Source organism: Bubalus bubalis, chromosome 7, assembly GCF_019923935.1.
Source record: "Bubalus bubalis isolate 160015118507 breed Murrah chromosome 7, NDDB_SH_1, whole genome shotgun sequence".
Classification (NCBI taxonomy): domain Eukaryota; kingdom Metazoa; phylum Chordata; class Mammalia; order Artiodactyla; family Bovidae; genus Bubalus; species Bubalus bubalis.
This window is the reverse complement of record NC_059163.1, coordinates 47,087,184-47,113,906: the sequence shown is the minus strand read 5'-3', so window position 1 is coordinate 47,113,906 and position 26,723 is coordinate 47,087,184.

Sequence of the window (26,723 nt, the reverse complement as noted above, 5' to 3'; positions counted from 1 at the left end):
ATTCAAGTGGTTTTCTTTGTGTGAATTCTCACTATTTGATACTCCCTAGGGTTAGTTCTCTGGTAGTCTAGGATCTTAGAGTCAGTGCCCCCACTCCAGAGGCTCAGGTCTTGATTTCTGGTCAGGTATGACGATTCCACAAGTGGTTTGTTATGGCATTAAGTGAGATTAAAACAAATACCCAAAAATGAGAAACCAAAGATGAACCCCAGACAAATGGCAGTAACAAAATCAGGCAAATAATAATTCAAATAATGGAATACACACATATACATATACATCCATAAGCAAAGTCAAAACAGTCCAACTAAAATAAAGTACAGTAGACTGACCTGGCGAACAAAGGAAATCAAAAATTATATTTACCAGTTAAGAACAAAACTAACTAAAGCACAAACTAGAAAACAAAACTAAAGCAAGGTGCCAAGTGGGAAATAAAGCAATGAAAACAAAACTAACAAATATGTTGAGAGGATAGGAAAGCAAGAAAGAATAGATGTGCAAAGTTAAATAGAGGTAGATAAAGAAGATTTATATACATTAAAGATTAAGTGCAAGGGGAGAAGAACAGTAGGAAAAGCAAGCAAAGGAATAAAGGTAGAAAAAATAATAACAGGTTTAAAAGATTAAAATGAAAAAAAGAGCAAATGAAAAAAAAAAAAGGAAAACTCCACAGAACTGCAAAAGCCCAACATAGAGGCAGAGGTTTATAATAACAATAAAAAGTGTGACTGAATATACACATATACACCCATAAGCAAAATCAAAACAGTCCAACAAACATAAGTACAATAGATTGACCCGACAAACAAAGGAAGCCAAAATTTTTATCTACCAGTTAAGAACAAAACTAACTAAAGCACAAACTGGAAAACAAAACTAACACAGGGTGCCAATTGGGGAATAAAGCAATGAAAATAAAACTAACAAGTGTGTTGAGAGGAAAGGAAAGAAAGAAGAGATATGCAAAGTTAAATAGAGGTAGATAAAGAAGATTTACATACGTTAAAGATTAACTGAAAGGAGAAAAGAATAGTAGGAAAAGCAAAGGAATAAATGTAGAAAAAATAATAATAGGTTTAAAAAATTAAAATTAAAAAAAGAAAAAGGAGAACTCCACAGAACTGCTAAAGTCCAATTCAGGGGCAGAGGTTTCTAACAACAATAAAAAATGTGACTGAGGGGAAAAAAAAAAAAAGTACAAAAGAATCTGTGAACCAAGTCAAAACATAAGAATAATAAATGTTTTTCTGCTGTCACTGCTGTCAGAGTCCTTTCCCTCACTGGGAGTCACAGTCCACCTCGCCTCCCTAGGATGCCCTCCAACTCTGTGCTGATCTCTGGACCTGTTGTGCAGGCAGCTATATTCTAATCTGGTCCTACTCCTGTGTGTTCTTCCCTCCAATGTCCACAGCTATCAGAACTAGTGCCTTCTCTTTTGTGGGAGCTCTCAATGTCCTTTTATATATTCCATAGATACAGAGTCTGCCTAATTGATCGTGTGGATTTAATTTGCAGTTTGTACAACTGGTGGGAAGGTTTTGGGTCTTCTTCCTTAGCCACATTGCCCCTGGGTTTCCATTGCGGTTTTATTTCCACCTGTGTATGTGGGCCGTCCACTGGGGTTTGCTCCTGAGGCTGTCCTGGAGGGCTTGGGTTGTTCCTGTGAGGGCCAGGTGTGGAGGTGGTGCAGCTGCTTGGGTAGCAGGGGTTCTGGCAGCACCAGGTATTGGCCAATACACTCCAGGATTCTTGCCTGGAGAACCCCCGTCCCTGACAGAGAAGCCTGGCAGGCCACAGTCTTCAGGGTTACAAAGAGCTGGACATGACCGAAGTGACCCTGCTCGAATAGACACAGGACTTTTTTTGCCTGTGGCAGCTGTGCCCCAGTGAGAGTTGGGCATGAAGGTGGTACAGATGCTTGGCTTGCAGGGACCCTCCCTGGCTGTGCCAAGTGTGCCAAGGACACAGACTGCCTCTACTGCAGGAGTTAAGGCCCTTTCAGTCTTTTTTCAAGCCTCTTGTAGCTGGCAATCAGAAGGCCTCTTTGGCCAGTTTTTCTCCATAGCTCCGCCTGTTCGGGCAGTTAGAGGGCTCCTTTGCCTGGGGTCCTTCTCTGTTGTTTGGCATGCCAGGCACATGGAGGGTCCCCCCTGGCTGGAGTCCTACTCTGTAGTTCGGGAGCACCCTGGGCGGGGCCCTACTCTGTGGTTCAGTGTGTCAGGTGTTTGATGGGCCAGCCTCTCTATTGTTCAGCTGCTGATGCTGGTGTGTGGGGTGAGAGAGGGTATAGTGATGTCTCCACCCGCTACATACGACTCAACAGTATCACCTTGCTTCCATGGCTGCCTGGCTTTCCTCCACCAGCATTTCCCACCACAGTCTCATCCCTCATATCCCCTTGATCCGTCTCTCCACAGTCAACAGCAGCCCTCGCCCTGGGATTGCTCCACAATCCCTAAACTCCAGCTCCCAGCTGCTGCGCCTTCCAGGGGACCTGTGCGTGTCCAGGTATGGCTGTGGCAAGGACTGTCATTCTCATTCCATTTAGGCTGCCACAGATCAGCTGTTTTACTCTCAGCCTTAAATGTTTCTCCTCTGACTCAGACAATTGCCCTGATGTGGGGATCAGACCCCTGCTTCAGTTCCCCCACCCACCGAGGGCAGGTCCAGTCCTGCTCACACTCCTGTTTTTCCCCCTAGTTCCTTCGTCCTACCAAGTTTTACATGTTTGATATGTTCCTTTCCACTGGTCAGGTACTCCTGTCCACTGTCAGTTGGTGTTCTGCATGCACTTCTGTGTCTGAAGGTATATTTCTGATGTATCTGTGGAGAGAGATGTACTCCACATCCACCTACTCCTCCACCATCTTGTTCTCCCTGTTATTTTCTTAAGTTCCCTTTTAGAGTTCAGGAAGCATATATGTTCTCTATTTTTCAGCACTAGCCTTGGTGCCTAATACCAGGGTCAGCACATGCATAGGACTTTCTCAGTGATCAAATAGATAAAAGGTGTTGAAAATTTCTCAAGTGTCCCAGACATTACATCTTTTCCAGACTTAAGGGATATTAAAAGGGACTTGCAAGTTGTTGCTAATTCTCCTGGCAGGAGTCTAATAGGGTCACTGTGGATATATATATATATATATATATATTTGTTTTTTTTAAAAGAAATCTGGTTGTACCATTAGAATTGGTACATGTCTCAGTAACACAGAATGGAATAGAATGGTTGCTCAACTGTTGATTTATTCATAACACTTGTAACTTCAGTATCCATGTCAACTAGTGTCAGTGCAATGAAGTTGTCCAATAAGTCAATGTATTTTGAAAATTTTTATTTCAAAACAAATTTAGAGAAAATATGCAAGAATAAGAATAGTATGTAAAACACAATTAACAATCCTTGACCTGGATTCACCTGTTGTTAATACTGGCCCCATTTGCCTTCTATGGCCTCTTTCTCTCTCTCCATATACACATATACACACATAATACATATATAAAATTTTTATTAAACTAGTTAAGTAATTTGTGTTCATTATGATTCTTTATACCTAAACACTTTCATACAGCTTTCATGAGAATACTACCGTCTGTTTTTCAATTATTAGTTCCTTTGACCTCATGCCTTTCACAGTTGTACTCTTCTTCTATAGAATTAGGAATTGCATTTAGACAGGGAAGCCTGGAAGGCTGCAGTCTATAGGGTTGCCGAGTTGGACACGACTGAGCAACTGAACTGAACTGAGCTGAACTGATTGTGACTCGTTGGTCTCCTTTGATCTGGAACGTTTCCACAAAGCCCTACTTTGTCTTGCCTGACACTGATGTCGATGAATACTATTATCTCCCCTCCTGTTTTTTAGTAGGTTATTCCTCATTTGGGATTTGAGTGATGTTTCCCAAAGGTTGGATTTATGACTGCATTCCAGACTGGACTCTACTGAGTGATGATGTGCTCATCTTAGGACCCACATCTGAAGGCACAGGAAGGCCATCTGTTCCAGGCTGGCAAAATGAAAGTCACTCAGTCGTGTCCAACTCTTTGCAACCTCATGAACTACAGCCCACCAGGCTCTTCTGTCCACAGAATTCTCCAGACAGGAATACTGGAGTGGGTAGCCATTCTCTTCTTCAAGGGATCTTCCCAAACCCAGAGATAGAACCCAGGTTTCTTGCATTGCAGGCGAATTCTTAACCATCTTAGCTCAATTTTAAGTTTCATCCACATTATTGATGTAGTGCATTCATTCTTACTGCTGTAAAATATTCCATATAAAAATGCAACCACAATATATCCATTTTATAATTGATTGACATTTGAGTTGGTAGTTTGGGACTATTAACAATAAGCACAGCCTTGAACAGGTTTGAACAAAAGTATGCACCTCTGTTGGGCATACTCCCAGAAGTGAAATTTCTGTATCAGAGTCTTTGAGTATGTTCAACTTGAGTAGATTTTGCCAAATATTTTTGCAAAGTGGTTATATTAATTTAACTCACACCAGGAGTATGTGAGAGCTCCCATTGTTCCACATATCACCTAAAACTTATAATTTACTGACTATAATTTAAAGATTTGACCAATCTGGTGCATTAATAATACAGCCTCATTATGGATTCAATATGCCTCTTTCCTATTGAGGACATTTCCTTAGTCCTATTGGCTATTTGGTCTTCCACTTTTGTAATATTTCTGTTTAAGTCTTTTGGTATTGTTCTATTGTTTTTTCTGAGATTTTCTTATTGACAGGTAGGAGGACTATGCTTATTTTGGACTAAGTTATTTGTCAGTTTTCTATATTGTAAATATCTTCTATTCTGTTGCTTGCCTCGTCATTCCCTTAATGGTATCTTTTGATGAATCAGAGATTCAATACAATCTATACAGTAATTGTTTTCTTTATGATTATTACTCTTTGTGTTCTGTGTAAGGCATTTTTTCTCTTTCAAGGCCATGAAAAATGTTCATATTTTATCTTCTAAAATTTTTACCTTTCATGTTAAAACTAGAATTCACCTGGAAATGATACTTATGTGAGGTTAAGAGTCAAGTATTAACAGCATTTTCTTCTGAATGGATATTTCATTGACTAGGGTCCATTTACAGAAAGGAACTTGCCTTTCCCCTCTGCTCTACTTTGCCAATTTTATTGTCAATGAAGTATTCATATATGTGTAGATCTGCTTCTGTGCTCTCAATTATGTTCCTTTGGTTTATTTGTATATCCTTGTGCAAATATTACATAGTCTTTACTACCAGAGCTTATAGTAAGTCTGGGTGCCTGATAATCCATGTTTTCTAAATTTGATCTTCTTTACAGTTTTTCAAGGGGCTGTTCATGATCTTTAGTATTTTCATATAAAATTTAGAATTGGCATGTCAATTTTAATGAGATGACCTATGGGAATTTAGATTGACATTGCATTAAATTTGTACATCAACTTGTGGAGATTTACATCATTACAGTATTGATCTTCTGGTTCATGAAAATTGGCATATGCTTCAATTTTTTAGAATGTCTTTAATTTCTCTCAGAAACTTTTTATAATTTTCAGGATGTATATCTTGAGCAGTTTTTATTATATTTATACCTAGGTATTTGTTCTGATCCTTTTGTAAATGATCTTTAAAAAAAATTCATTTGCTAACTGTGACTGGTATTTAAAAATACAAATAATTGTTTATAGTGACCTTTTATTTTGTAACCTTACTAAATTTTTAACTTATTATTTATAATAATTTATATGGCGATTTCTTGGGTAAGAATACAAATCACATCATCTATAAATACTGACAGTTCTATTTCTTGACTTTCAATCCTTTTACCTTTTACTTCATTTTATTACATTATTGCATGTATTATATGATATTGGCTAGAACCTTCAATATAATGTTGAATCAAAGTAATAAAGTGGGCATTTTTTTCTCTCCCTTGATTTCAAGGTATATTTTATGTAGGATTTTTATAGATACACTTCACTAAATTATGGAAGTGTACTTTTGTTTGTAGTTTGCAAGGGTTTTTATTATGCATGACTGTTAAATTTTGTGAAATGCCTTTTCTGCTTCTATTCAGATAATTTATATTATTTCTTTCTTTGTTCTATTAATGTGGTAAATTACATCTATTGATTTTCAAATATTAAATCAATTTTGCATTCTTGGAATATACCCAGCTTGGTCCTGATGTATTTTCTTTCTTACATTCAATTTGCTAATAACCTTCTTTGGATTCTGTGTCTATATTTATGAAACACTCTGGCCTGCCCTGTAATGTGCTTATTAGGATTTACTATCCAAGCTTTGTTGGTCTAACGAGACAAGTTGGAAAGTGCTTCCTTTTTTTCCCCTATTCTCAGGAAGAGTTTAAATTTGATGTTGTTTCTTCCTTAAATATCTTAAATATTTGTAAGCATTTACTGAAGACACCATCTAGAAGGTTTTTACTACAGAATCAGTGATTTTAACAGATACAGGATTGTTTACATTTTCTCTTTATTCCAGGATCAGCTTTGGTAGGTTTTGTTTTTTAGTTACTTGTCTAATTTATCTGAATTTTTGAACTCATTGGCAAAAAATTGATCATAATATCCTTTTATTATATTTTCAGTGTCTGTAAAATGTAAGGGACATCACGTTTTCATTCTTGATATTGTTTGTTTGAACATCATCTCTTATTTCTTAATCAGTCATCAAGAAGTTTATAAAATTTTTTAGTCTTTTCAAAGATTCAACTTTTAATCTCTTGTATTTTATATTATTTATCTTTCATTAATTTCTGCTCTTATCTTTATCATTTTCTTTCTTCTACTTTCTTGAGGGGCATGGCAACCCACTCAGTATTGTCGCCTGGAGAATCCCCATGGATGGAAGAGCCTGGCAGCCTACAGTCCATGGGATCATAAAGAGTGGGACACGACTGAGTGACTAAGCACAATACAGAGCATATTTATAAATTAGGTCAGTTTTTTTAGTGGCATTGTTAATCTTTTTATATCTTTGTTTATATTTGTCTGCTCATTTTGTCAATAACTAGGAAGATGTGTTAAAATCTTTCCCTGTGTTTGTGAATCTGTTTCCTCTTTTAGTTGTATCAGATTTTGCATTATATATTTTGAAGGTTTGCCTTTGCTTCTGCAAGCAGTTAGATTAGGGTTGGATCACCCTAATCCAATGAGCTTATTTGAAGCTAGGTCTTTGTGAGCGTTAGTCTATTCCCATTTATCCTTCGCAGTTAATATTGTAATATTTTTGAATCATTCATACACTCATTTGGCAAAAGCTCTTGCATGTCTACTGTGTGTTAGACACTACAATAGGTGCTGAGTCTTCTGTATTCTTCTAGAGTTAAGAACAGAATATTTTTGAGAAGGAATCTCCAACACCTAGGTGGTTATTTCTTATTTGGTCTCTTCATTTCTCAGGGTTTTTCATCCTGCTTTCTACTTCAGGTGAGTTTCTATGAAGTATCTCTTTCTTCTCACCATTTACACACAAAAAAATTTTCCTTTGTTTCCCAGTGCTCAAAAAATAAAAGTCTTTTTGTTTTTTTTTTTTCCAGCTGGGAGGATCTATGAGGGACTACCTTATATCTTCTTGACAGTCATAACAAAAAGTCTTACCCCGTGTTTGATCTGAATTTACCCTGAGGCCATTTTTAACTGGCAGTAACTTGGATTTGATCTTTGCTTGAGAACATTTTTTAATTTCTCGGAACCTTTTTCAGATTGAAAAAAACTGTTTTGGGATCTCTGTATTTCCTCTAAATTCCGCATGAAAACTGCACGATACCTTCTTCAGTTAAACTCTCTCTTCTTGCGTTATCATAGGCAGCTAGATAAAACAAGCTGACACTTTTTAACATTCTGCCTGGAAATTTCCTTGACCAACTACTAATTAATTACATATCCTTCCTGTCTTCCCTGTGACAGTGGGTAACAGTTTCACAAACATTTCTACAACAATTAACACAGTTCACCTTTTCTTTGCTGCTAAGTCAATTCAGTCGTGTCCGACTCTGTGCGACCCCATAGATAGCAGCCCACCAGGCTCCCCTGTCCCTGGGATTCTCCAGGCAAGAACGCTGGAGTGGGTTGCCATTTCCTTCTCCAATGCATGAACGTGAAAAGTGAAAGTGAAGTCACTCAGTCGTGTCCAACTCTTTGCAACCCCACGGATTGCAGCCTACCAGGCTCCTCCGCCCATGGGATTTTCCAGGCAAGAGTACTGGAGTGGGTTGCCACTGCCTTCTCCAACCTTTTCTTTAGGCTCTAATAAAAAATGCTCTTAGTGTCCACACAGCCTTTACTAAAAGTATTCTCAAAGTGCTTCTACTATCAACCTGCCATTTGGTTTCAAAGCCATGTATTTCAGGCTTTTGTTATGTAGCATCCCATTCCCAGGAGCAATTTCTATTTCTGTTATCTATTGATGTTTAACAGATACCTTCACAAATTGAAGGTTAAAAGCAACAACAGTTTTTTATTTCTCATGATTCTGGGGCCTGACTTGGCAGTTTTTCTGCTTCGCATACAGTGTCAGCTGTGCCTATAGTCCTGAGGGGTTGGTAGACTGACATCTCCAGCCTTGGTCTCTCACATTTTTGGTAACTTGGTAGGGATGGCAGGAAGATTGGGCTCAGCTGAAATGCTGGGATGGCTGGGCCATTGTCTCACCCTTCATGTAGTTTCAGGATCTCTCCCTCTGCACATGATCTTTGCATCAGGGTAGCTGGACTAGTTACAATTGGCTCAGTTACAAATGACACTATTTCTCATGGCCTGCAGATGCCCTATGAAGGCTTTATTGGGTCCCAGGTCATTTGGTCATCAACGAAAAAAGTAACAGGAGAGAAAAATGCAGTTAGCTTTTCTAACCTCTGGCTGTAGATTAATTTTACAGTTATTAGAGGATTACTTGGGACATTCCTGGCTGCTCTTAGTTGGGACATTTTCTAAAAGTTTTTCTCTCTCCTAAAAGTGAATGAACAAAGAAATAGAGGGAAGGAAAATGGGAATCCGCTGAAATGGATTTGCTTGCAACTCTAAGCAAAGGTTTTGTAAAATAGAGTGGCTATTAACTAATTGATGTTTTGGTATTTGCTCTGGATTTTAAAATACCCTGTATTTATATGTCTTATTTTTAAGCTAGCAAAGCACTTTATCTTTAGCCTTTTAACATCTCCAAAAGCATAAAGAATATGTGTCCATTTTAATTTCTTTTACAATGTTTTGTTAGTTTCAGGTGTATAGCAACGTGATTCAGTTATGTATATACATATATATATATATCCTTTTTCAGATTCTTTTCTATTATAGATTATTACAAGATATTGAGCATAGTTCCCTGTGCTATACAGTAGATCTTTGTTGTTTTTTCATTTAAATTTTACACATCTGGTAGAAGATGGAGATACGCTAAATAATTTCCTAATATTATCCAGATAATAAAATCATTCATCTATCTAATAATTAATTTTCTAAAAAAATAATTAATTCTTTCAATATATACTTATTGATTACCACTATTTATCAATAATCAGTTTCAACTTATATTTCTTGATTACCCAGCTCCTGGGTAAACACTAGTAAGAAACCATTCATGAAGCTTGTTATTGTAGTACATAAGCAGAAGTTAATCAAATAATCATGCATATTCAATTTAGATTATGACATGTAACACATAAAAGGAACCATAAATGCATATTTTTAGGGGTACATTATCTATCTCAGGGGGTCAGAAGTAGCTTTCCCAAGAGGTGACATTGTGGTAGATGTAGATGGAAAACTACATGCAGAAGATAGATTGTGCATAAATTTCCAAGGCAGGAGACAACTGTATACCATTGAGAACTGGAGTGAAAGTCTATGTGTCTGGAGGTTTGACAGCACAGGCCTGGGGGCTATGGATGTGGCAGATGGGACGGCAGGAGACCACATCCTGGGGGCCCATAAGCTCTATGGTCCTACGGAAGTCCCTTGACCTTCCGAAGCCTCAGTTTTCTTAAAATGAAGATGATTTTCAATATACTAAAGCTCCAACCTTGACCTCTCCTCTGGGCTCTAAGTCATTCAGCATAATTTGACATGTTCATTTAGAAGTCCAACAGGCACTACAACTCATTTTCAAAACAGAATGGTTGATTGCTGCATCTCGATTCCTGAAACTTCCTCTTCATCTATCTTCCCATATTTTAGTGACTACTTTCATCATCCACCCAGTTGCTCAGATCAAAATCTCAGAAGTTAGTCTTCATTTGTCACCTTCCCTCATTTTCCATATAAACTGAGTCTTCTTCAGTCTGATGTCAAAATAGATTTCAAATCCAGCCACTTCTCACCATCTCCCCGTTCTCATTGTAATGGAAGCACATTTTTTTTTTTGTCTTTTCTGGATGACTGCAGTAGCCTCCTAGCTGTCTCCCTGTTTACTCTTGCTCTTACATAATCTATTATCCACTCACCAGCCAGAATGTTCTTTTAAAATGTATATTTCCATCTCATCACTCTACTTGAATGCTCATATAGTTTCTCACTGCATGAAAAACAAAATACAAACTCTTTCTATGACAAATTTGCAGATGAGCTAGTCCCTGCCGGTCCCTCCACTGCTATCCTAGACCACTTTGCTCTCTATGTTTCAGGCACATTGGCCTCTATTTCTCTTACATGGCAAGTTTGTTGCCAATCTGGATGTTTCTGGATCCTTCCCATCATTTTGTCTCCAGCTAAAAAAAAAAAAAAATCACTTTCTCAAAACCAGCCTTCTATTCCATTTAAATCAGGCCCTCTCCAGCCTCCTACTGGGTAATAACTGTCCCATTACCTTTTTTAGTTTTTCAGTAGCCACCATTCTCTGAAATTATCATATCCATTTACTTACCTCTTGCTACTTCCAAATATAACCTCCATGGGAGCAGGACCTTGTCCATCTAATCTCACCAATACACAATACAGTGGGAGCAATTTGTTGGCCAAATGAATGAATATATGAATGAAACCACCTCACAGAGGTGTCACTCAGCCCAAGAACCAGAGTCATTTTGCCTGGACTGCGTGGTCTGGTTTCATGGCTGGGACACACTGAAAGCTGCTAGTTCTTGGGTCATAACCAGCATTTTATTACCATAGACTCTATTTCAATTTTCAAGGCCTCAAATCCATTGCCTTTAGTATGATTCAGGGACTGTTATCAACGTCATAGTCTATTTCAGTAAACTCATCAGAGATCAGATATTTCATCTTAATGTGTAAGTTCCATAAAAATGGTTCCATACCTATGACCAACTTTTTATGTGTATTTCAGTTTAAAAACAACATTAAAGGCCTCAGGAAAACCATTTCCCATGGAAGGGCATAAACTTTCGAATGGTGGCTTAAAATGTCCATTGATTGCCCAATGGATGATTTGTAATTACAGATTACACATTTGGTTAATAGGTCTTCGTGGGCCCTTTGAAACTTGTTTCATTGGGTTAACAGATAATTAGGGTTTTTTATATAGACACCCCACAACTGCTCCTTTGGAGCAATTAAAGTTTGCTGAATGGAGGTCTGGCTCTGCTCTTTCATTGAGGCATCCCTCCAGCTCCTATTACAGCAGGTCAGAGTAGCAGGGAGAGGCCCAGCTGGTACTTAAGGAGGGAACTGTTTTGCAGTCAGGTAGATCGTAGTAGCAGCAGCTGCCTGGGTAAAGGGAAGGAGGGAGGCGAGAGTTGGTTCTGCATTCCTGGAGGCCACCCCAGCCCGGCACAGCTAGCCTTGGGCCCATATGAACTGCTGCTGCTTGCCCTGCATGTGCACTGCGTACCTGAGCTGGATCAGCCTCAGCGCATTCTTCTCTAGGCAGGATGCACTGTTTTGCGGATTTCAGATCCAAGTAACTCTTCCCAAGCTGGTGCTGTGTCAACACCATCTTTTGTTTTTTGATATTTAAAAAAAAAATTTTAATTGGTGGAAAATTGCTTCACAATATTGTGTTGATTTCTTCCATACAACAACCTTTTCCTTTTTCCATGATTCCTAGTTTGGGAAGGACTTTCAAATACTCATCCCCAAATTCTTCTCATTATACAGGCTCGCATCCTGGATTAGAGCCTGCACTTTGGACTCAGACAATTCTGGGTTTGCATCCTGACTCTGACGTTTACTAGCTGTGTGACCTTGGGAGAGTTACTTAAACCCTCTGTAGACCAAGAAGAAGAACATTAGTAATAGTCAACTTTCAATGGATCCTTTCTTAGTTAGTGCCAGGCACCCTGCTATTTACATGTAGTCTTCTCTCTTAATATACATAATCAACATTGATTTATTTTAAACTTATCATCTTCTTTATAAAGATGATGGCAACGCCTTGGGCATTAAATAACTCGCCCAAAGCCCTAAACATTATACATGAAAGAGGCAGTTTGAACCAAGATCTGGCTTATGTGTTTAAACCATTACGTTCTCCTGCCTCCTGATAGCATCCTTCTCATTGGATTGTTATGTAAATTTGGTAATATTCCTAAAGCAGTTCAGTTCAGTTCAGTTGCTCAGTCGTGTCTGACTCTTTGTGACCCCATGGACTGCAGCACTCCAGGCTTCCCTGTACATCGCCAACTCCTGGAGCTTACTCAAACTCATGGCCATTGAGTTGGTGATGCCATCCAACCATCTCATCCTCTGTTGTCCCCTTTTCCTCTTGCCTTCAATCTTTCCCAGCATCAGGGTTTTTTCAAATGAGTCAGTTCTTCGCATCAGGTGGCCAAAGTATTGGAGTTTTAGCCTTCAACATCAGTCCTCCCAATGAATATTCAGGACTGATTTCCTTTAGAATGGACTGGTTGGATCTCCTTGCAGTCCAAGGGACTCTCAAGAGTCTTTTCCAACACCACAGTTCAAAAGCATCAAAGCTCTTAGCACAGAGGTAAGGAAATGTTCAATAAAAACAAACTATTATCATTTGTATTCTTCTGCTTATAGTTTCCTTCTGATGGAAATTTTCCTTGACTCTTCTTTGACCAACCCAGTCGGCCCTTCCTCTGGGTTCCTGTCATTTTGTACCTATTTCCCTTTATCGCATTTGGACTCATACTTAACTTGTTTACTCACCTATCTGCCCTACTGGACTACTATCTCTTCAGGCAGGAATTTTGCTTTATTCATTATCATTATCAAGCACAGTACTAGGCACAGTGTCAGGGCTCAGGGAAAATATTTGGAATAAACAACAGTGAGAAGATGGACTTTGTAATTCATGGATAATAGCATGTGTGAAAACCCAAAGTCCTGAGATGTTTTTCTGGAACTCTCTTGCTTTTTTGATTATCCAACAGATGTTGGCAATTTGATCTCTGATTCCTCTGCCTTTTCTAATCCAGCTTGAACATCTGTAAGTTCACAGTTCATGTACTGTTGAAGCCTGGCTTGGAGAATTTTGAGCATTACTTTACTACCATGTGAGATGAGTGCAATTTTGTAGTAGTTGGAGCATTCTTTGGCATTGCCTTTCTTTGGGATTGGAATGAAAACTGACCTTTTCCAGTCCTGTGGCCACTGCTGAGTTTTCCAAATTTGCTGGCATATTGAGTGCAGCACTTTCACAGCATCATCTTTCAGGATTTGAAATAGCTCAACTAGAATTCCATTACCTCCACTAGCATTGTTCGGAGTGATGCTTCATAAGGCCCACTTGACTTCACATTCCAGGATGTCTGGCTCTAGGTGAGTGATCACACCATCGTGGTTATCTGGGTCATGAAAATCTTTTTTTGTAGAGTTCTTCTGCGTATCCTTGCCATCTCTTCTTAATATCTTCTGCTTCTGTTAGGTCCATACCATTTCTGTCCTTTGTTGAGTCCATCTTTGCATGAAATGTTCCCTTGGTATCTCTAATTTTCTTGGAGAGATCTCTAGTCTTTCCCATTCTATTGTTTTCCTCTGTTTCTTTGCATTGATCACTGAGGAAGGCTTTCTTATCTCTCCTTGCTAGTCTTTGGAACTCTGCATTCAGATGCTTATATCTTTCATTTTCTCCTTTGCCTTTCGCTTCTCTTCTTTTCTCAGCTATTTGTAAGGCCTCCTCAGACGCATTTCTTTTTCTTAGGGATGGTCTTGATCACTGCCTCTTGTACGATGTCATGAACCTCTGTCCATAGTTCTTCAGGCACTCTATCAGATCGAATACCTTGAATCTATTTGTCACTACCACTGTATAATTGGAAGGGATTTGATTTAGGTCATACCTGAATCGTTTACTGGTTTTCCCCACTTTCTTCAATATAAGTCTGAATTTGGCAATAAGGAGTCATGATCTGAGCCATAGTCAGCTCCCAGTCTTGTTTTTGCTGACTGTATAGAGCATCTCCATTTGGCTACAAAGAATATAATCAATCTGATTTTGGTATTGACCATCTGATGATGTCCATGTGTAGAGTCTTCTCTTGTGTTGTTGGAAGAGGGTGTTTACTATGATCAGTGTGTTCTCTTGCCAAAACTCTGTTAGCCTTTGCCCTGCTTCATTCTGTACTCAAAGGCCAAATTTGCCTGTTACTCCAGGTATTTCTTGACTTCCTACTTTTGCATTCCAGTTCCTTATAATGAAAAGGACATCTTTTTTGGGTGTTAGTTCTAGAAGGTCTTATAGATCTTCATAGAAACGTTCAACTTCAGCTTCTTCAGCATTACTGGTCAGGGCATAGACTTGGCTTACCATGATATTGAATGGTGTACCTTGGAAATGAACAGAGATCATTCTGTCATTTTTGAGATTGCATCCAAGTACTGCATTTTGGACTCTTATGTTGACCATGATGCCTACTCCATTTCTTTTAAGGGATTCTTGCCCACAGTAGTAGATATAATGGTCATCTGAGTTAAATTCACCCATTCCAGTCCATTTTAGTTAGCCGTTTCCTAAAATGTCGATGTTCACTCTTGCTATTTCCTGTTTGACCACTTCCAATTTGCCTTGATTCATGGACCTAACATTCCAGGATCAGACTTTACTTCCATCACCAGTCACATAATACCAGTTAATAATCCCAAATAGCTATTTGGAATACCACTTGTAATGAGGTTTATTTTCTCACCTGTTTCAGAAGACAAACCATGGGAAATGAAAGACCTCTGAATGTAGTCTGCTCTGAGACACTCTGTCTCAAAATACTAGAATAGATTAGAGAACTTCTCAAAGATTCCGAGGATGCTTATACCTAGGTCACTAATCTGCTCACTGCTGAGAAGAAAGAAGCCAAAGGAAAACAAATATGCTATACCTTGGTCTCCCCAAGTGACCTCCACCTACTCTGATCCTTCCCATATAAGATGGACTCTAGCCATCCTGACCTTTCCCCTAACATAGTTACTGATACTACTGCTTCTATAAAATCTAGATCAACAAAAAAGAAGAAGAGTTTCATAAAACCCCTGGGAAAAGTTTTAGCCTACATTGAACACAGCCTTTCATTCCCTAAGCATTTAAGAGAATGATGTCTATTTTAAGCACAGGTGAGAACCATGTGTTATGTGCCCACAGAGCTTCTCCACTTTTCTGTCACTTAAAATAATCACCAGGCACTCTGATCCTGCAAGGGCATGTGCTCTGTCCATACACGTCCCCCTGTGGGTTTTCATTTGGCTGTGTGCTTTGGAGGAGAAGTCAGTTAGGAAAGAGGACAAAAGGCCAGATAGGAGGTGGCTGAGTTTATGAAGCCCAAGTCAGCAACATGAACACATGGGCTCAGTCAAGGGACCAGTTTATTCCTTGGAGGAAGAGCTGCATTAATTTCTTTCTTTACTGAGCCTCTGAGTGCCCTGGAGCCCAGTTACAAGCCTTGTGAAAAATGCCCACATGTTGTCCACAGCTTTCCTCCTCCTGCAAGTTTAGCTTAGTAGACTAGAGGGAATGCCCTTTGTTCCACAGAGATGGTGCTGGATCTAAAGCTTGAAATTTTATAATAAAAGTTGTAATGGTCTACAAAGCATTTTGTATGTATTATCATGTATCTACTCCCTATAGATCCTGTGACAAGGTTATTATGAAATCTATCTAGCAGATGAAAAGATTGAGACTTAGAAAAGAGGTTGAATATATTTCCAAAGGTCACATAGCAATTAGGTGATTGATAAGGAATCAAACTTAGAGTTACTCAACATCAACTATTTCCTCAGTACCTAACATGATCACACAAGTTCTCAGGCACTGGTGATCAAATACAATGGTCATCAAAAAAATAAGGAATTTTCCTTCATGAAGCTTATAGCCCAATTGTGGAGACACTCGTTCGATACAGAAGTACTAAAAAAATGATAAATATGAATAAGAGGTATGAAGGAAAAACACAGGGTATTAGGAGAAAATGTAGCAAGGATGAAATTTTGATGTGGTGTGTGTCTGTGGATGGTGGTGGGGAGGGATGTATGTATCACTGAAGACTTACTCTAATGTTTGAGTCCTGAGAAACAGGAGGGAGGAGTTGGGAAAAGAGCAGGGATGAGTGGTTTCAGTAGGAGGTGGCAGCCTGTATAAAGACCCTTAGGCAGAACAAACTCGGTGTATCTGAAGATCTGAAAAAGGCTGAGTGCATCAAGCTGAAATGGAGTGTGCCAGGAAGACAGGGATGTTAAGATGAGATCAGATTATTGCTTGGCTTGGATGGATCATGGAGAGCATTTAACCATGGGTTTTATTCTAAATATGATGAGAAACCATTTGGGGAATCTGAAGCAGAGAACTTGACTTGGTTTTGCATATTAAGGTGATTATTCCGAATACTCAATCAGTATTAGGTTGTTGGGGACAAGCATAGAAGCAGATATACCATTAGGAGGAGAATATCGCAACAATCCAGAGGAAAGGTAAAGGCCCTATATCTTGAAATCCTGGAATTTTTGGCTACAGTACGTTTTGTAGTTGTAATTCTAGAGACTTGGCTGACAGTTGAGAAGGGGTGTCATTTACAATATTTTTAATCACCCTTGAGTTTTCTCTACTTACTAGGTGTCAAGGGACAACAGAACTCTTGACACATTCAAGGATCAGCAAAGATTGCAGCCACAGTCCTAGGATTAAGAAAACCATCTCTTCATGATCTAAGAAGCTGCATAAAATACCATTCAGATGACAACTGGAAAGGAAACTGACCACCAGAACTTTTGCTAACTAATCCTCACCCACTAATGACACACTGTCATTTTTACTAGCTTTATGACAATGAACAAGTTACTTAACCTCCTGAACCTAAATTACATTATCTGTGAAAGAAGGATAAAAGTAGTACTTTTCTCAAAGAATCATACCAAAATGACCTTAGATTTAGATCTATATGAAGATTAAATGAGATAATGCATGTAAAACATTTAACACTAGCATTCTCCTTTCAATAAATAATAGCTGTCATAATTATTAATAATGATGCTTTTATAGTATAAATGGAATAAAATTAGGTACCAACATTACTTCCATGGAATAATTAATTTCTGTCCCCAGGCAAATTATTGACATATGTAGCTTAAGTTATGAAGCATTACATTTCCCATCACCCCAAACTATTTTAAAATGCTTTGAAATTCTTGGATGAAAGAAATCATAAAACATAAAATATTATTATTCCAAAGAGAAAGTTTATTCTACAGAGAGAGACTTTCCCTAATGACTATAAGCCATCTTTAGAGTAGCCTGTTTTATTACCAAACTGAACAGTCGGCAGTTTTGAACACAGTTACTGATTCTGTTTTAAAAACCAAACATTAATTGGATTTCCGAATGCCATTTGAACTACAGAGAGAGACACAATTCTCCTTTTGCCTCTAAAACCTACTTCCTTTCAGCATAGCATGGGAGTTTGACATCTCTGATAAGTCTCCTGATGACTTCAGGTAAATTAGAACTAAAGCATTAACTTCTCAGTGGAGGAAGAATGTATCAGATATCAAATGCACAGGCTGCCATTTATCTCTTTCTTATTCTGCTGAAATGACTGCCCTTTGAAAAAATCTGATGAGCGAGTACAGTAGGGGAAGTTCCTGCAAATATCATTCTTTCTAAACCTCAGTGGTCTAAACTTTATTCAGAGACAACTCAGAAGTTTCAATATTTCCATGAACTCTGGTGTGTAACCTGTATGGCTCTTTGACCCACCTGTCTCAGCTTCTAGGGAGACTTTTATTCAAGGATTTATAGATCAAACAGCTGAAAGGAATCAAGAAGGAACCCAGCTTCTAAACTGCATCTCTTTTTAAAAAAAGGTTATGAGGATCCAACTTATAACTTAGCAACACTACTCATCTCCCCTTTTTTCTCCACCTGAGTCTCTTGCACCCCATATTACTCTGATTGCCCAGTCACCAACAGCCTCTCTGCCCATAAAATGCTTCTTCATCTCATTTAGCTTTTTGTCTTCCCTCACTTTTTTTAGAGTAACTTGATTTCTCTCTGCCTTCTTTCCTGTAACCTCCCATTTGTGATCTTCTTTCTCTTTGCCCATTATCCAGTTCTGTATTATGGATATCAAAGGATTCCATTGACAGAGGCCAATTCTCCATGCGGAACAACAATGCTACATCCTAATAAGGGCATGATATTTGATCCTGTGATCTGCTGATATTGTACTAGAATAAAGTGCCTTGTGGCTGTGGGGCTTAGATTGTTAAGTTCTTTGTAGATTGTATTCAGTCCCAGTTTGGACACAGTCCTCTTGTCCTCCATGATGAGAAACTGGAATGGGACAGGGAAGGAAGAGGAGGAGGGAAACATGAGTGAAACAGACTGTGTCAATCCCAGTGGAAGCTTTGAGGTATAGAAAATGGAGATGTGCTGAGGAAGGGAAAAATGGAGAGGAAAGAAAGAAGTAGGGGAGAAAAGGGATGATGAAAATTGTAGAGGGTTCTGGGAGTAAGGCAAGAAGGGGAGAAGAGAAGAAATCAGATGCAAAGAGAGGTGAGGGACCCTTCCAGAAAATACACAATGAGCAACTTCATTGCTTTTGACAGTAGTCACTTGATTCATGATCCAGGGAATTGAAAGCATTACAGCAGTGTACGTGACATGCCAGGAGCAGGTTTCTGACGGGAGACTTGAGACTGTGATAAAAGATGTTCTTGGCTGTGAATAGTTGAATCAGCCTCCTAGGAATATGGCCCCAGATAATGAGCAGGATGACAGACTTCTCTGTTATCCACACCCATTTGATTATGCTTCAGAAACATGCCACGATCTCTGCCCCAACTCCTGAGACACCCAACCCCAGAATACCTGATTCTATATACTATATTAGTATACTAGGCTGAGTTTACTTAGACATTGTTTCTCATGCCAAAGGTGGTCAAGACTCTGCAACCAATATATATATATTTTTAATGTTTTAAAATTTTTATTTTTTATTTATTTTTTTTAAGGCATCATGGCTTTTTATTGGGGTGTTAACTCCTGGCCTCTTTTATTTTATTTTTTTTAATATAAATTTATTTATTTTAATTGGAGGCTAATTACTCTACAATATTGTATTGGTTTTGCCATACATCAACATGAATCCACCACGGGTATACACATGTTCCCCATCCTGAACCCCCCTCCCACCTCCCTCCCCATACCATCCCTCTGGGTCATCCCAGTGCACCAGCCCCAAGCATCCTGTATCATGTATTGAACCTGGACTGGTGATTCATTTTACATATGATATTATACATGTTTCTAATGAGGTGGATGAAACTGGAGCCTATTATACAGAGTGAAGTAAGCCAGAAAGAAAAACACCAATACAGTATACTAGAAGGCAATGGCACCCCACTCCAGTACTCTTGCCTAGAAAATCCCATGGGCAGAGGAGCCTGGTAGGCTGCAGTCCATGGGGTCACGAAGAGTTGTACACGACTGAGTGACTTCACTTTCACTTTTCACTTTCATGCATTGGAGAAGGAAATGGCAACCCACTCCAGTGTTCTTGCCTGGAGAATCCCAGGGACGGGGGAGCCTGGTGGGCTGCTGTCTATGGGGTCGCACGGAGTTGGGCACAACTGAAGTGACTTAGCAGCAGCAGCAGCAGCAGTGCATATATATGGAATTTAGAAAGATGGTTAACGATAACCCTGTATGCGAGACAGAAAAAGAGACACAAATGTATAGAACAGTCTTTTGGACTCTGTGGGAAAAGGCGAGGGTGGGATGATTTGGGAGAATGGCAATGAAGCATGCAACCAATATTTCTGAATGGACTGCCTGCCCTTTTTTCTTTGAGGTTAGAAGAAACTTGGGAGATTTTACTGAAAAATTTTCCTCCTCAGGAATGCCCTGGCAGTTCAGCAGTTAGGACTCCATGCTTTCACTACCAGGTCTCAGGTTTGATCCCTGGTCGGAGAACTAAGATCCCACAAGTTGCACAGCATGGTCAAAAAAGATTTTTTTCCCCCTCCTTTCACAAATGAGAAAATGAGGGACAGAATGATAACATTTTTAAAAAATTGACTTTGACTTCTATGGCTACATCCATAGTTTCACATCTCTGGAAGAGGCAGAAATGAATCCTCAGGGTGGATTAAAAGGAAAGGACTAAGGGTAAGTAACAGAGGGCAGAGTACTTCCATTTCAACCTCCAGAACAATGCATTGATAAGAACCAGTGGGGCAGACCCATTTTACAGATGAGGAAACTGAGTTCAGACTGTTGGATATGCACAGATAATAGGGAGACTTCCTTCTTCAGATACTATATACTAGGTGAAATGTGGATGTCACCCTAATAGGCTGCTTTCTTCTTACTTGTGTGAATGATTTTCTTCACCCGAGTTCCAATCTCTGCAGTGCTGCTAATGTTGAATAGTTCAAAGTGGAGCTATTTGACTCTTCAATGCTTAGTTTTAATATTGACCTTAATATTGACCTTTAATATTGACACAGAGGCCTTCACAGTGTGCACCATCAAGTGAAAGTCACTCAGTCGTGTGCAATTCTTTGTGACCCCGTGGACTATATAGTCCCTGGAATTCTCCAGGCCAGAATACTGGAGTGGACACCATAAGTCCACTCAAAGGCAAATTGAGTCACTCGAGTCACTCAAAGGCAAATTGCACAGTAGAGGGGCCCTTCAAGAGTCAGGGAGAGGGTGTGGGTAGAATGCTTAGAAGGAAAAGAATCTTCTTCCCACTGACTGCTGCTTCATACCTTTGGTTACTCCTTCCCAGGGTGACCCTTTGAGGCCCACTTTAGTAAGGGCATCAGAGGAAAGGTGGTACAGTGTGGTGGTACCATACATTGCCCTGATGCTGGCTGATTGATAACCAAACAGGGCATGGCAAATAGTATCCTTCTCCCACCTAAACTCCTACCAAAGATCAAATACCCCAAACATTATGTATGAGCTCCAGGAAACCTCAACAGGATCTGATCTGCATCTCCTCTGATACCATTTTCTGCACACGTGATAGGGTGAAGCCTTAACAGTACAGAAACATTCCCAGTATCTCTCTTAGCATCACCCTTCACCACGGAAGAGAATGCAGTCTTTCTCCCTCTCCCTGTTCAAGGGACCAGCCAGGGCCCTTAACTTTACCATCAGTTGTTCCAAAGATACCCAATGTGGCCTTTGAATAGTCACCTTTCCTGACTCCCTGATTGGCCTGCTTCTTCCCAAACTCCCTACTTTCTGCTCCAAGTGACCACCCCTTCTTCCTTTCTAAAATCATTAGGTCAAAGTTCACTTTCTTTAGTGGACATGCACAAATGAGGAACACTTGTCAACGTTTTCTTCTGCTTAGCTAAACACAGTTTCATGACAGCTCAGCACTGGCAGCAGGAAGAGCCTCAGAGGAGGACCCACATCCAATAAACCTGGGCTGCTTGTTTTTGGATCACATGCTGTGAAGTGATTTATTGTTTAAAGTGATGAAAAACGGTGTTCAGAGACTCGGGGGAGAATTTCAGTCTGCGGGGATGCCCCCGCAGTCAGCGAACAATCTTCGGAGCCGTTTGGAGCTAGGAAATGTGGGGTTATTTTGGTAGCTGTCAGCAGGAATTGGCTCGAGTCTGTATGTTAAATAAATACAAACTGCCTATTTAATTATTGAACAACGAGAACAAACGGCCCACTGTTGGCAAGTGAAAAAGAGCCAACAATCAAACTATGTAAAATCCCATCTCGTTAGTTCCCATGATGCGATGTGACCTTGCTCACACCCACAGGGCTGCCTTCAAGCCTCCAGGGCATCTTATCTCCATTTTATTGGAGTTTGCTGGAATTGGAGCACAAGTCTCCTTCAGCGAGGAAAGGCTGGAGAAACAAGCTCAAGTTAACCCCCAAATGGGCTCCAAGGCAACCGCTGTGTTGAAACTTCATGTGGGTTCTACTGCATTTTTTTTTCTTCTTCTTTCTGCTTTTGCAAAATTGTTGACATCCTTGCCTCCTGGAAACTGCTGAATCTGAGCAACCAGGAGCAGGAAGTCTCTCCTTCATTTAGGAATGACTACAGCAAGAATTTAAACTCGTTATTTTTGAGAAAATAGCTGTGATATTACGATGATTTTACTATTTGCTTAAGAAGACCCTTAAGGTTAATTAGATAACCAGGCTAAGCTAACTAGAATTTGTGTGACCTGAAGCAGTAAACACTAGGAATTGATTCTAACCTTACCTATGCACCCTTTTATTTTACTCTCTGTATGTACATGTGCAAATATAAATAAAACTTGCTTTGTGTTGTATATCATCTACAAATGTTGAAATCTAGAAGACAACTGATGAGCATTTAATATGAAAAAATGGCTATAGTCAAGATGAATAGGCTAGCTGACATGAATCTGTTAATTTAAAGTGAAGAAGGAGAGAAGAGAGCAGACCATATCAAAACTAGGTGAGCTCTGGGTGCCAGAACTGTGCTTCTTGCTAGAACTTGTTCTTCTTGCAACTTTAAAGGGCAGCAAACAAGGCCCTCCTCGCAAATTTCCCTTTCTATGTTACATTCCATTCTTAGTGTTTAGTAAATTGACAGGACTTCAACCTCATTTTCCATGAAGCCCTACTTTTGATTTGGGGTGTTGAAGAAGACTCTTCAGAGTCCCTTGAACTGCAAGGAGATCCAACCAGTCTGTCCTAAAGGTGATCAGTCCTGGGTGTTCACTAGAAGGGCTGATGTTGAAGCTGAAACTCCAGTACTTTGGCTACCTGATGCAAAGAGCTGACTCATTTGTAAAGACCCTGATGCTGGGACAGATTGAGGGCAGGAGGAGAAGGGGACGACAGAGGATGAGATGGTTGGATGGCAACACCGACTCAATGGACATGAGTTTGGGTGAACTCCGGGAGTTGGTGATGGACAGGGAGGCTTGGCGTGCTGCGGTTCATGGGGTCGCAAAGAGTCAGACACAACTGAATGACTGAACTGAACTGAAGACTTAGGATTGAGCTTTGTGAAATTGGAACTTTGTGGAGAACCTTCTGCCTGTCTATGGTGAAAGTGCAGTTGTGGTGTTTTTTATGTCCGTATCCTCAGTGGACATAGTGTAGAGACTGTAGTTAGTGACTGCTCATCCCGACGTCTCAGGTCAAAGGCCTCTCCCAGAGGCTGGGCCAGACCCCTCTTCTTATACATTCTCAGGACCCCTGTGCTTTTCATTTGTAGTATTTGTGCTGTGCTGTGCTTAGTTGCTCAGTCATGTCTGACTCTTTTCGATCCCATGGACTGTAGCCTGCCAGGCTCATCTGTCCATGGGGATTCTATTGGAGTGGGTTGCCATGCCCTTCTCTTGTAGTATTTACTCCAGACTCTAATTATGTATTTAGATTACAATTATTTATGGAATGCCTTCTTCCTAGTTAAATTGCAAATTCTATGAGAGCTGCAGCCATCCCTGTATCTCTTGGCCTTGTCAAGACAGCAGCTACTCAGGTCCTAGGACCTAGTGATTGTTCAGTAAATGTTTGTTGAATAAATGCTATGTTTCTTTATATAGACATATACGCATATATCAGTATACTATCAGTCAGTTCAGTTGCTCAGTCATGTCTGACTCTTTTCGACCCCATGAATCGCAGCACGCCAGGCCTCCCTGTCCATCACCATCTCCCGGAGTTCACTCAAACTCATGTCCATTGAGTTGGTGATGCCATCCAGCCATCTCATCCTCTGTCATCCCCTTCTCCTCCTGCCCCCAATCCCTCCCAGCATCAGAGTCTTTTTCCAATGAGTCAACTCTTCACATGAGGTGGCCAAAGTACTGGAGTTTCAGCTTTAGCATCATTCCTTCCAAAGAACACCCAGGACTGATCTCCTTTAGAATGGACTGGTTGGATCTCCTTGCAGTCCAAGGGACTCTCAAGAGTCTTCTCCAACACCACAGTTCAAAAGCCATCAATTCTTCGGCGCTCAGCTTTCTTCACAGTCCAACTCTCACATCCATACATGACTACTGGAAAAACCATAGCCTTGACTAGACGGACCTTTGTTGGCAAAGGAATGTCTCTGCTTTTCAATATGCTATCTAGGTTGGTCATAACTTTTCTTCCAAGGAGTAAGCGTCTTTTAATTTCATGGCTGCAGTGAAAATCTGCAGTGACTTTGGAGCCTAAAAAAATAAAGTCTGACACTGTTTCCCTATCTATTTCCCATGAAGTGATGGGACCAGAGGCCATGATCTCAGTTTTCTGAATGTTGAGCTTTAAGCCAACTTTTTCACTCTCCTCTTTCACTCTCATCAAGAGGCTCTTTAGTTCCTCTTCACTTTCTGCCATAAGGGTTGTGTTATCTGCATATCTGAGGTTATTGATACTTCTCCCAACAATCCTGATTCCAGCTTGTGCTTCTTCCAGCCCAGCGTTTCTCACAGGAGATGTAAATATAGTTGCACATCAAACAACACGAAGTTTAGGGGCCCCAACCTCTCAAAAACCTGTGTATAACTTTTGACTCCCCCAAAACTTAATTATTAATAGTCTACTATTGACAGGAAGCCTTACCAAAAATATGAAGAGTCAACTAACACATATTTTGTATGTTATATGTATTATAATCTGTATTCTTAAAGTAAACCAGAGAAAATAAAACATTATTAATAGAATCATAGGAAGAGAAAATCCATCTACAGTGCTGTACTGTCTTTTTGATAGCATTTACAAGATGAATCGTCTGTCACTACCCACATCAATATTGTCTTATATAATTCAAAACACTGTAGATGTCATATGTATTATTAACACCAGACATCAAAATGAAAAGATAATATGAATAAGAAATTCATGTCTGTTTACAGGTATAATGACTCAGCATTGATAACAAGGACGTGGTAGTATGGTTGCTTCATGGCAGCCTGGCCTATACGGTAACAACTAAATCATTATAAAATTTGTATGATGTACAGTGTTATAGTCATATTCATACAGTCATATTTCAACGTATTAAAAACATTGTCACACTAACCCATGCTGGTAGGCTAATGTTCACTTTTCTCCAGAGAGAGAGGCATATGTACAGTAGTTTAATTATTTGAAAGCAAAGTTAAAAAACCATAAGAAAACTAGAACATTATCAATTTTATTTTAACTATCACTCATCTGGTGCCTATATAAGGACAGACTAGTATCTAGATACATGTTATGCATTCAGACATAGTTTTTTCTTTTCTTTGATCCTTCTAGGCTATGCAGTTTGTGAATTTGTTCAAATTCTTGCAAATCTCCAAAAAAGTTCCAATATATTTATTGAAAGAAAACACACATAAGTGGGTTTGCATAGTTCAAAATCCATGCTGTTCACAGGTCAGCTGTGTGTATAATACACTGTGTATATTCCTGGGGTGTATATATAACTGTGTGCATACCCACACACACTTTCTGTGTTTACTTGATCTCTCTGAGCCTCATTTCCTCATTTGTGAAGTGAAAGTTAACGTGAGGCTCTTTGCACACCCCAGGTGCTGGACCAATAGAAGGACTCAGAAATGCCTTTCATTTCAGAACCTCTGATAAATACTCCACAAATGCCTTCCACGCTTAGGGAATACATTTAAGCATCTCTCAAACTTTCTCTCTCTGCTCAAGCCAGTCCATCATTCAAATTATTCTAAATTTAGGGTCATTTCCAAATATAGTGCATTTCCTGGACAGTTCCTTCCTTGAAAGACAGCCCTGGCCAGCCTGAAGTGGGGGCTAATGCTTCTCTTCAGCCCGGTTGCGTTTCTGGCTCCCTCTTGGCTGCAGCGTGTGAGCTGATTGGGGGCCCATGTGACTGTGTTCACGTCCAAGCTCAGGAGAATGAATTTTTCAAGCATGATTTGCAAGTCACGCTATCACATGCCTCCCGAGTCCAGCTGTGTAGCAGCTGCTGCCTCCCCTGCATCCGTTCATCCAGGACTTGGATCAAAAAGCACAAGTACATTTGCTTGAACTGATTTGGTCTCAGCCCAGCTGTGTGTTCCCCATTGTCATCAGGATGTTTACGGACCTGCTGTTCTGGCTGTTCTTGTTTCATTAACACACTTGGGTCTGAAGAGCGTTTTCCCGCATGACCCCGGCCGAAGAGGCAATTTAGCTAGGTCGTCTCTGTTACTGAAACGTCTCCAAGGCATTTGTTTCAACCCTTCTGATCTAAGTATACACCTGCGTCTTTTTACACTGAAAAATAGAACCCGGGCTAGGACTATCGATTTTGTGAAAGGTATGCCAGGAGTTTCATTCTTGGCCCACCTGTCTTATCATATGATTTTTTTTTATTACTATTTGACAAGAGGGCAATTTCAACCTAGGAGACAAC